Here is an 8,873-nt window from a genome sequence, read left to right on the forward strand (position 1 = left end):
TCTTAAATGTTCTTTATTATATTGATTGGACATCATCAATTTTATGAACAGATATTTATTAAGCACCTACTACGTGTTAAGCACTAAGACTACAACAGTGAATAAAGCAAACAAAAATTCCTGCATTAAGGAGAATACATTTTAGTGTAAGTAAGTAGACAAATTCTGGGAACAAATAAAATATTTATTACATTGCAGGATGATAATCATTATGGAAATAAAAGAGAAGGTTTTTAAATTATTTCTTTACTTTTTATACTTTTTTTTTATATTGGAGTATAGCCAGTTAATAATGTTATTATAGTTTCAGGTGGACAGCAAAGAGACTCAGCTATACGTATACATCTATCCATTCTCCCCTAAATTCCCCTGGAAGGCAGGCTTTTTAAAAAATCTGTGGTCTTTTGAATAGACAACTATGATGACCTTCACGAAGAAGGAGGAAGATGTGCCTGGGACATTAAGGGAATGTAAAGAGTTCTTAAGGGCTAGAGCTCCGGGTCAAGCCTGTGGCCAGTGAGTAAAGAAATAGCCTGAGGGATATAGAGCATTGTGGCTTCTCTGAGCAAGACACAACTTCTGATAACAACTTTCTCCAAGCACATTGCACAGAGCATTGTGCCCCTGGGAGATACAGTTGTTGCTAATTCAGTTTTACCTCCCAGATAGGTTATATGAAGTACAAACAGTTGACAGTTCTTTCTACACCACTGCCTGGTGGCCACTCCTCAAACTTACAAGAGGCACGCAAGTTATGGAACTGAATCAGTCAGAGAAGCAAAACTTTACTTTCCAAGGAGATTTCATGAAATGCATGCTGCACAGAGTTACCTTCCTTTTCTGTGTCAGCTGCAAATGCTGGGAAGTGAGCCCTCATTCGTAGGACACCTGAAATGTCTTTAGCCAGGGGAAGAATTTGGAATACCTGAAAAACAACCCTGGCCGAGAGGGCTCGGGGAGGACATTCTCATGTGCTAAATATCAGATTGAAATTAGGTAGAGATGAAAGATTTCTCAAAGAATTAGGCAGCATAATAATAACTAATTATTATCTTGATTGATAAGACATCTAAAAATGAAGATCTACAAATAAGATTTACTTAAATTGAACAGGTATTTGATCCCAGAATCATAGAATTGGAAGGTCGTCGCCAGGTTAGATGGTCATTTCTTATGATGTCAAAACTCAGAGTAACGTCTGGATGCCCAGAAACTGAAAAGTACAAACATTAAAGGTTCCTCTTTTAGACCTCTGTAAGACTCTGATGCTGGGAGGGATTGGGGGCAGGAGGAGAAGGGGACGACAGAGGATGAGATGGCTGGATGGCATCACTGACTCGATGGACGTGAGTCTGAGTGAGCTCCAGGAGTTGGTGATGGACAGGGAGGCCTGACGTGCTGCGATTCATGGGGTCGCCAAGAGTCGGACACGACTGAGCAACTGAACTGAACTGATAGATATCTCACTGTTACAGAAGGAGGTCATTCACTTTTTTAACTAATTTCAAGTGCTTCAGATTACCTATGCCATGTACTTTGCTAGATGTTGGAAATATAAAAGTGAGAAAAAACTGACCTAACTCTTGCTCTCACAGAGTTTATACTTACAACTATAACTCTCACAAGGGCTATTAAGAAAAGCTCAGCTGAAGGCCGAGAGCATATACTGGAGGACACACAAGATCCGGGAAGTGAGGCTTGAAGTTGAGATTTGCAGGCTAGAGGGAGGCAGGAAAGTGAGTGCTCAAGGATTTGTATATCATTCAGGATTTTGATCTTTATTCAGAGATCGATTGGAAAACTATTGCAGGACTTGAATTTTTAAAAAAATCACTCTGGATGTTGATGGACAGCGAATTGTAGTTGCACAGAGAGAGTTCAAGAGACATCATTTAGGAGGCTATTGTAGCAGTTCAAGGCAGGAGACGGTATTTTTTTGGTTCTTTAATTAATTAATTATTTACTTATTTGGCTGCACCGGGTCTTAGGTGAGGCATACAGAATCTTCAGTCTTCACTGCAGCATGTGTGATCTTTAGTTGCGGCATCTGAACTCTTGTAGCCTGTGGGGTCTAGTTCCCTGGCCAGGGATTGAACCCAAGCCCCCTGCCTTGGAATCTTAGCCACTGGACCACCAGGGAAGCCTCTGAGATAGCAGTTTGTTTTTCTTTTTTTTGAGACAGCAGTTCGGATCAGAGAAGTGCTGCACTCCCTCCTTTGAACAGCTGCAAAAGCTTTTGACAGTGAACTTTAGAATGCGTCTTTGTCCCTCAGTCTCCATCTCCTTTTCTCCCCACCCACCTCCTTTTAAAAGCCTTGTTTATAAGGACATGCAGCCTTGCAACGGTGAGGTCACAACCTCCAAAACGCAGATAACTAAATGTTTTAAAATGTCTTTTAAAAGACATTTAAAACATTTTTATGTTTTAAAACATTTTTCCTACATTTTTCCTGATCCCAACAGAAGATCTCTAAGCCTCCAGCATTTAATGAGGTCGTTTCAGACTGATGTGTGTTCCTTGAACCTTGTTTTATGATTCTGAGTAAAATAATTGAGAAAATGCCCCACAATATGAGAGATTTTGTAAGAAAGTAAGTGGATGTGCTTTCCCTTTATTGAGAGATTTCTCTAAGAAAAGTCTCGTTTTATACTCAGTGATATACTCAGTCATATTCTACTTACTATGAATACTGTAAGAAATGGGGATACGATGGTGAAAGATACATAGTCCCTGTTCTCATAGAACGTAAATTCTAGCAGGGAAGCAACTGGAATAAAATATACCAAGTACTATAACATAAGAAGTATAGCAGACTAAAAATGAAGTGATGACTAAATGCAATATGGTCTCCTAGATTGGACCCTGGAACAGAAAAAGAATATTAGTGAAAAAAATTAGTCTGTATTTTAATTAATAGTATCTTATCTGTTTTCACGTTTTAGTTTTGCCAGACATACCACTATATGCAAGATGTTATTATTAAGAGAAGCTGGGTGAGGAGTATATGGGAACTCTATACTAGCTTTGCAAGCTCTTCTATAAATTTAAAATTATTCCAATATAAGAAGTTTAGAAGAAAGGACTTCCCTGGTGGTTCGGTGATTAAGATTCTACACTTCCACTGCAGACGGCATGGGTTCAATCTCTGGTTGGGGAACTAAGATCCTGAAAGCTAAGCTGTCTGGCCAAAATTAAAAGAAAGAAAGAAGTGCAGGTTTGGTCTCTAGTTGGGGTACCCAATCTAATTCGAGATTCAAGGAAAGTTTTCAAGGGAAATTATGTTTGAGAGCTAAAGACAAATAGAAGCTAACCAGAAAGAGAACTACAGGAAAAGATGTCCAGAAATCGTATGTAGAATGTTTGGAGGGGCAGAAGGAAGAGAAAGCATGACAACTTCTCAGAAGTGAATAAAATTCAATGTAGTTGGAGCTGAGAGTATACAGGGGGGATGAGAAGGAAGAGAGAGGTGGAAGATAAAGCGGAAGTGGGAGGATATGAAGACCTTAAAAAAACCATTGAGAAATTTGCATTCTGGGGCAATTCCAAAAAAATAAATAAAAATGACTAATATATACTGTTTAAAACTTCTAGTAGTCAAAGAAATAGAAATTAAGGTAACTGGATAATATTTTACCTTATTCAAGTAACAAATATTTCTTAATAATAATATTTTTTGCTGCTAAGGGTATGAAGGAGAATTTCTTGTACTTGGCTAATAATAGTAATCTTTCTACTTGGAAAGCTACTTGGCAATTTAAATACAAAGTTCCAAAATATTCAAATCTTCAGTTTTACTTCTGGGATGTTATTTTATGGAAATAATTAGAAATATATTTTAAAATAATATGAAAAGATGTTCCTCATCATTATTTATAACAGTACAAAATTTTATACAATCTCAGTACCAAAAATAGGAACATAATTCAATAAGAAATTATGTTTCCATATTATGAAATATTATGCAAATATTTTAAACTTTATAAAGAATTTTAATGACAGATTAATAAATATATTGTATATTTATATTGTATGTGTTGTGTACTTAGGTGCTCAGTCATGTCCAACCCTTGTGACCTCATGGACTATAGCCCACCAAGCTCCTCTGTCCATGGGATTCTCCAGGTAAGAACACTGGAGTGGGTTGCCATTTCCTTATCTTGGGGATCTTCCCAACTGAGGGATCAAACCCAAGTCTCCTGCATTGTAGGTGGATTCTTTACCTTCTGAGCCACCAGGGAAGCCCTATATGCATGTAATCAGTATGTGTGTGTGTGTGTGAACATCTCTAGACTAGACAGGCTACATCATTTGCAGGGCTCAGTACAAAATGAAAAAGCAGAAACCCTTGTTCAAAAATCATTACTAATTCCAAGATAGCAACGAGTCTTAAGCCAAAGGTAGGGTTCTTCTGAACACGAGTACTGTGTGGCTGCATAGGTCTCATGCCCTTGACATGGATCTTATCTGTAGAAAGAAGACTGAAAGAAAATATCCCAAAATGTCAATAGTCATTACTTTTGGGGTTTGGGATTACTGATGATTTTTATTTCGTATATTTTATAGATAGATATTTATTCATGATAGATATTTCTTTCATGATATTTTATAGATAGATATTCATGATAGATATTTCTTTCATGATCAGTGAAAAAAACAGTATGTGTCTTTTAAAAAAAAAGATTCAAATTATACTGAAAGCAGCAGTACAGTGAATTGCATTCTATTTTCCATTTAGGCTCTTTTAAATATCCATTTTGTGCCACTGAGAATAACAGATACTCTTGAAAATTTCTATATTTCTAAGTCATTGTACAGAAGAGAGCAAGATATAAAAATGAAAATAGTTCTGTGCTTTCAAAAAAGCAAGCCATTCTGAACCACAAATAACCCATTTCCATCTATTTTTGTCCTGTGTAGAATTAGTTCTTTGGTTGGACATTAAACATTTGCCTGAATGGTGCGAGGCTGAAAATCTCTTCTCCAGTGTCCTTAGACCTACATTTGTGTAACTGGAAACCCTCACTGGCAAAAGGAAGGAAGACATGTAGGAGGCCTATTGCATCTCAGACACTTACTAGATCTAATGAAGGATTTAGCAACACATTTTTTTTTTTTTGGAGTAAAGTTGCATCTCAGTTTAGTTCAGTTGCTCAGTTCTGTCTGACTCTTTGCGACCCTGTGAACCGTAGCATGCCAGGCCTCCCTGTCCATCACCAGCTCCCGGAGTCCACCCAAACTCATGTCCATTGAGTCGGTGATACCATCCAACCTTCTCAACCTCTGTTGTCCCCTTCTCCTCCTGCCCTCAATCTTTCCCAGCATCAGGGTCTTTTCCAATGAGTCAGTTCTTCGCATCAGGTGGCCAAAGTATTGGAGTTTCAGCTTCGCATCAGTCCTTCCAATGAACACCCAGGACTGATCTCCTTTAGGATGGACTGGTTGGATCTCCTTGCAGTCCGAGGGACTCTCAAGAGTCTTCTCCAACACTACAGTTCAAAAGCATCAATTCTTCGGTGCTCAGCTTTCTTTATAGTTCAACTCTCACATCCATACATGACCACTGGAAAAACCATAGCCTTGACAAGATGGACCTTTGTTGACAAAGTAATGTCTCTGCTTTTTAATATGCTGTCTAGGTTGGTCATAACTTTCCTTCCAAGGAGTAAGCATCTTTTAATTTATATATGGCTGCAATCTAGAAGAGAATAAAAGACATCTTAAATGAGAGAGCATTAAGTAAGTTAAAAATCATACAAAGGTCATTTGCAATGCATTCTTTTAGAAGTTATGTTACTGAGAGTGGGCTCTTGTCTAGCACTCAGAAGTGTGTGTCCTAGGAAACACACATACTGACAGTGCAAAAGACTTTATTGGGAAGGGGTGCTCAAGTGGAGAGCAGCAGGGGAAGGGAACCCAGAGAAGAGCTCTGCCTGCTCAAAGTCTCAGGGTTCCTGGTGGTGAAGTTAGTCCTTCTAGTTACCTCTGGCCAATCATCTTGCCTGGGCCCATATTTGGTCCAACTCCAGGGCCTTCCTGGTAGCATGGACCTCTCTCAGTCAAGATGGTTTCCAGAGTGAGGGTTTCTGGGAGGTTGGCAGGACATATTATAAGCTGGCATCTCCTCCCTCCTTTTTACAAACTCTCCCGAATTCTTCTGGTTGGCAGCAGCTCATGTCAGTTCCTTGCTCCTCATCGGGACCTCCTGTTGTGAGATAGCTCATGCAAGCGATTATTATCATGCCTGGCCAGGGCAGAAGGTTTTGGCTGATGGTTTCCTAACAGTTACACAGAGATGCCTTACCTGTTGAGGTGTCAGTGACTTACAACTAGCCACTTTGGCACTAATGAAGTACAAAAGCCAAGACAAATCACTTAATCCTTTTGGTGCCCAACTGACAATCTGTTTGGGTACAAAGGATTGTCCCTGTAGGCCTCTGAGGAGTAGGCTTTATACTTTAGTGTTTTCTCTATGGCGTTGCACACTCAATTCCTCACCTTATGCGATTTCAAACAGAAGGAATATGAAAAAGAAAAACATCTAGTTATTTGCCATTTCCTCCTTTCTCCCATCTTCTGTTAATGATGAAAAGCATTTCTTTAGAGTACCTACTGAGGAGGTAGGAATGCAAACTGCAGACACCAAAAGAGGGCCACCTGTTCCCCTTTAGAACTAGGAAGAGGTGGGCAGTTAGGAAGAAATACGATAGGATAAGGCATGTGAGGCAAGGGTTGTAAACTGAGGGAAACTTAGCAGGTCCTGTCTGTCAAGATTCTTCTTCAGATCCACTTGTCTCAAGAGGTAAGAATGCTCCTCTCCTCCAGGCACAAGGAGGGCACCTCTCACCTGAGGCTTTTATAACCTGCTTCAGGGGAGAAGGGCAAAAGGAAGGTCAGCGTGACCTTCCTGCTTCTGCTGTTTTTCTCAAACTCCTTCAACTTAAAATATTCAACATGTCAAGGGCTTCCCAGTTGGCGCTAGTAGTAAAGAACTCGCCTGCCAATGCAGACCTAGGACACCCAGGTTTGATCCCTGGGTTGGGAGGCAGATCCCCTGGAGGAGGGCATGGCAGCCCATTCCAGTATTCTTGCCTGGAGAATCTCATGGACGGAGGAGCCTGGTGGGCTACAGTCCGTGGGGTCACGAAAAGTCAGACACGACTTAGCAACTAAACTACAACAAGGGACCACATTTTGGGGTAACTTGTCTTGAAAAGAGGAGAGTCACACTAAGTTTTGTTTAAATGTATCCAGTCTGTAAATGGGCACATGTTAAAATTTTACTCACTCACTTATGACTGATATTTAACAAATATCCTGGCAGCTCCTACTATTTGCCTGGTAGTATGCTAATTGTTTCTGGACATAAGTAATATACATCTGGTCCCTGACCTATTGGAACTTAATTGAACACCTTATGGTCTAGTTTGAGGTAAAGACTAGAAACAAGTTATGAATAAATATAGCAAGTAAAGATACTGTAAGATGTTATTTGTTTCATAGGAAAATCAGTTAATTAATTCTGTGTATGTGCTAAATCGTCTCCTGCATCGGCAGGTGGGTTTTTTTGTTTTTGTTTTTGTTTTACCACTAGCACCGCCTGGGAAGCCCATGTGAAGTGTGTGAAGTGTGAAAGTCGCTCAGTCATGTCCAAATCTTTGCAACCCCAAGGACTATACGCTCTATGGAATTCTCCAGGCCAGAATACTGGAGTAGGTAGCCTTTCCCTTCTCCAGGGGATCTTCCCAACCCAGGGATCGAACCCAGGTCTCCCACATTGCAGGCAGATTCTTTACCAGCTGAGCCACAGGGGAAGCCCAGGAAGCCCGTAGATTGAGGATAAAAGAATGTTCATTTAGGTCACTCTACTCAGTTAAATGGACAGGTGACTGATTTTTCCAGAATAAGTCCTAACCAGTTACATTTCAGAAAACTCCTTAAACATTTTATCAGGAATGCAACATCTTCCCAATCCAGGTTTGGGATCATTTTCCCCCCTTTTAAAAAAAAATTATTTATTTAAAATTGAAGGCTAATTGCTTTACAATATCATGTTGGTTTCTGCCTTATCAACATGAATCAGCCATAGGTGTACATATGTGCCCTCCCTCTTGAACTTCCCTACCCAATTTTTCTCTTATAGTGTATTTTTAAAAGATATTTGAAAGTACGTCTTTATCTCATTTTTTAGTTGTAAATATATTCTATTTTCTTACATCAGCCTATACGTAAACACAGTGATCATTTTGCTGCTGTTGTAGAATAAGGGGCTGAGATGGAGATCACAGTGGGAGTTCTAGCTTGTTTTTTTGCAGCTTGTGGGATCTTAGTTCCTTGACCAAAGAACCTGAGCTCCTGGCAAGGGGAGCACAGAGTCCCAGCCACTGGACAGCCAGGGAATTCCTGAGGGAGAGCTAGTTTCAACAGAACTGCCAGGGAAAACCTCTTTGAGGGGCTCATCTTTAAGCTGAGGAAGTCATATTTGACGTGTTGAGAAAAAAAAATGAATCAATAATCAATCTAAGAAAAGAATGGAAATTTTTTTTCGAGCCAATCTGGGAGACAGTCTTTCAGAAGGCTCTGAGGACTGTTTTACCCACTAGAGGTCAAAACCCAGTTATACATTTATGAGGAAAAAGTTAAATATCAAAAGACATATTGACAGTTTACACAATCTGGGTCTGCAGGTACAAAGCAAGTCATGTGTCATCACGACCCTTTACAGGATGAAGAAGGAATGTTTATCCCCTCACGAGATCTGGTAAATGCAGACACACAACACACGCTAAAGGGAAGGGAGGAGGCCCAGACGGTCAGAGAAAAATCTTATGTTTAAATTTTTCTTTTCTTGCCATAAAACGTGACTTTTATTTCA

The sequence above is a fragment of the Bos grunniens genome, chromosome 19 (genome assembly GCF_055505025.1).
Source record: "Bos grunniens cultivar Pamir isolate PY7600 chromosome 19, Bosgru_T2T1.0, whole genome shotgun sequence".
Classification (NCBI taxonomy): domain Eukaryota; kingdom Metazoa; phylum Chordata; class Mammalia; order Artiodactyla; family Bovidae; genus Bos; species Bos grunniens.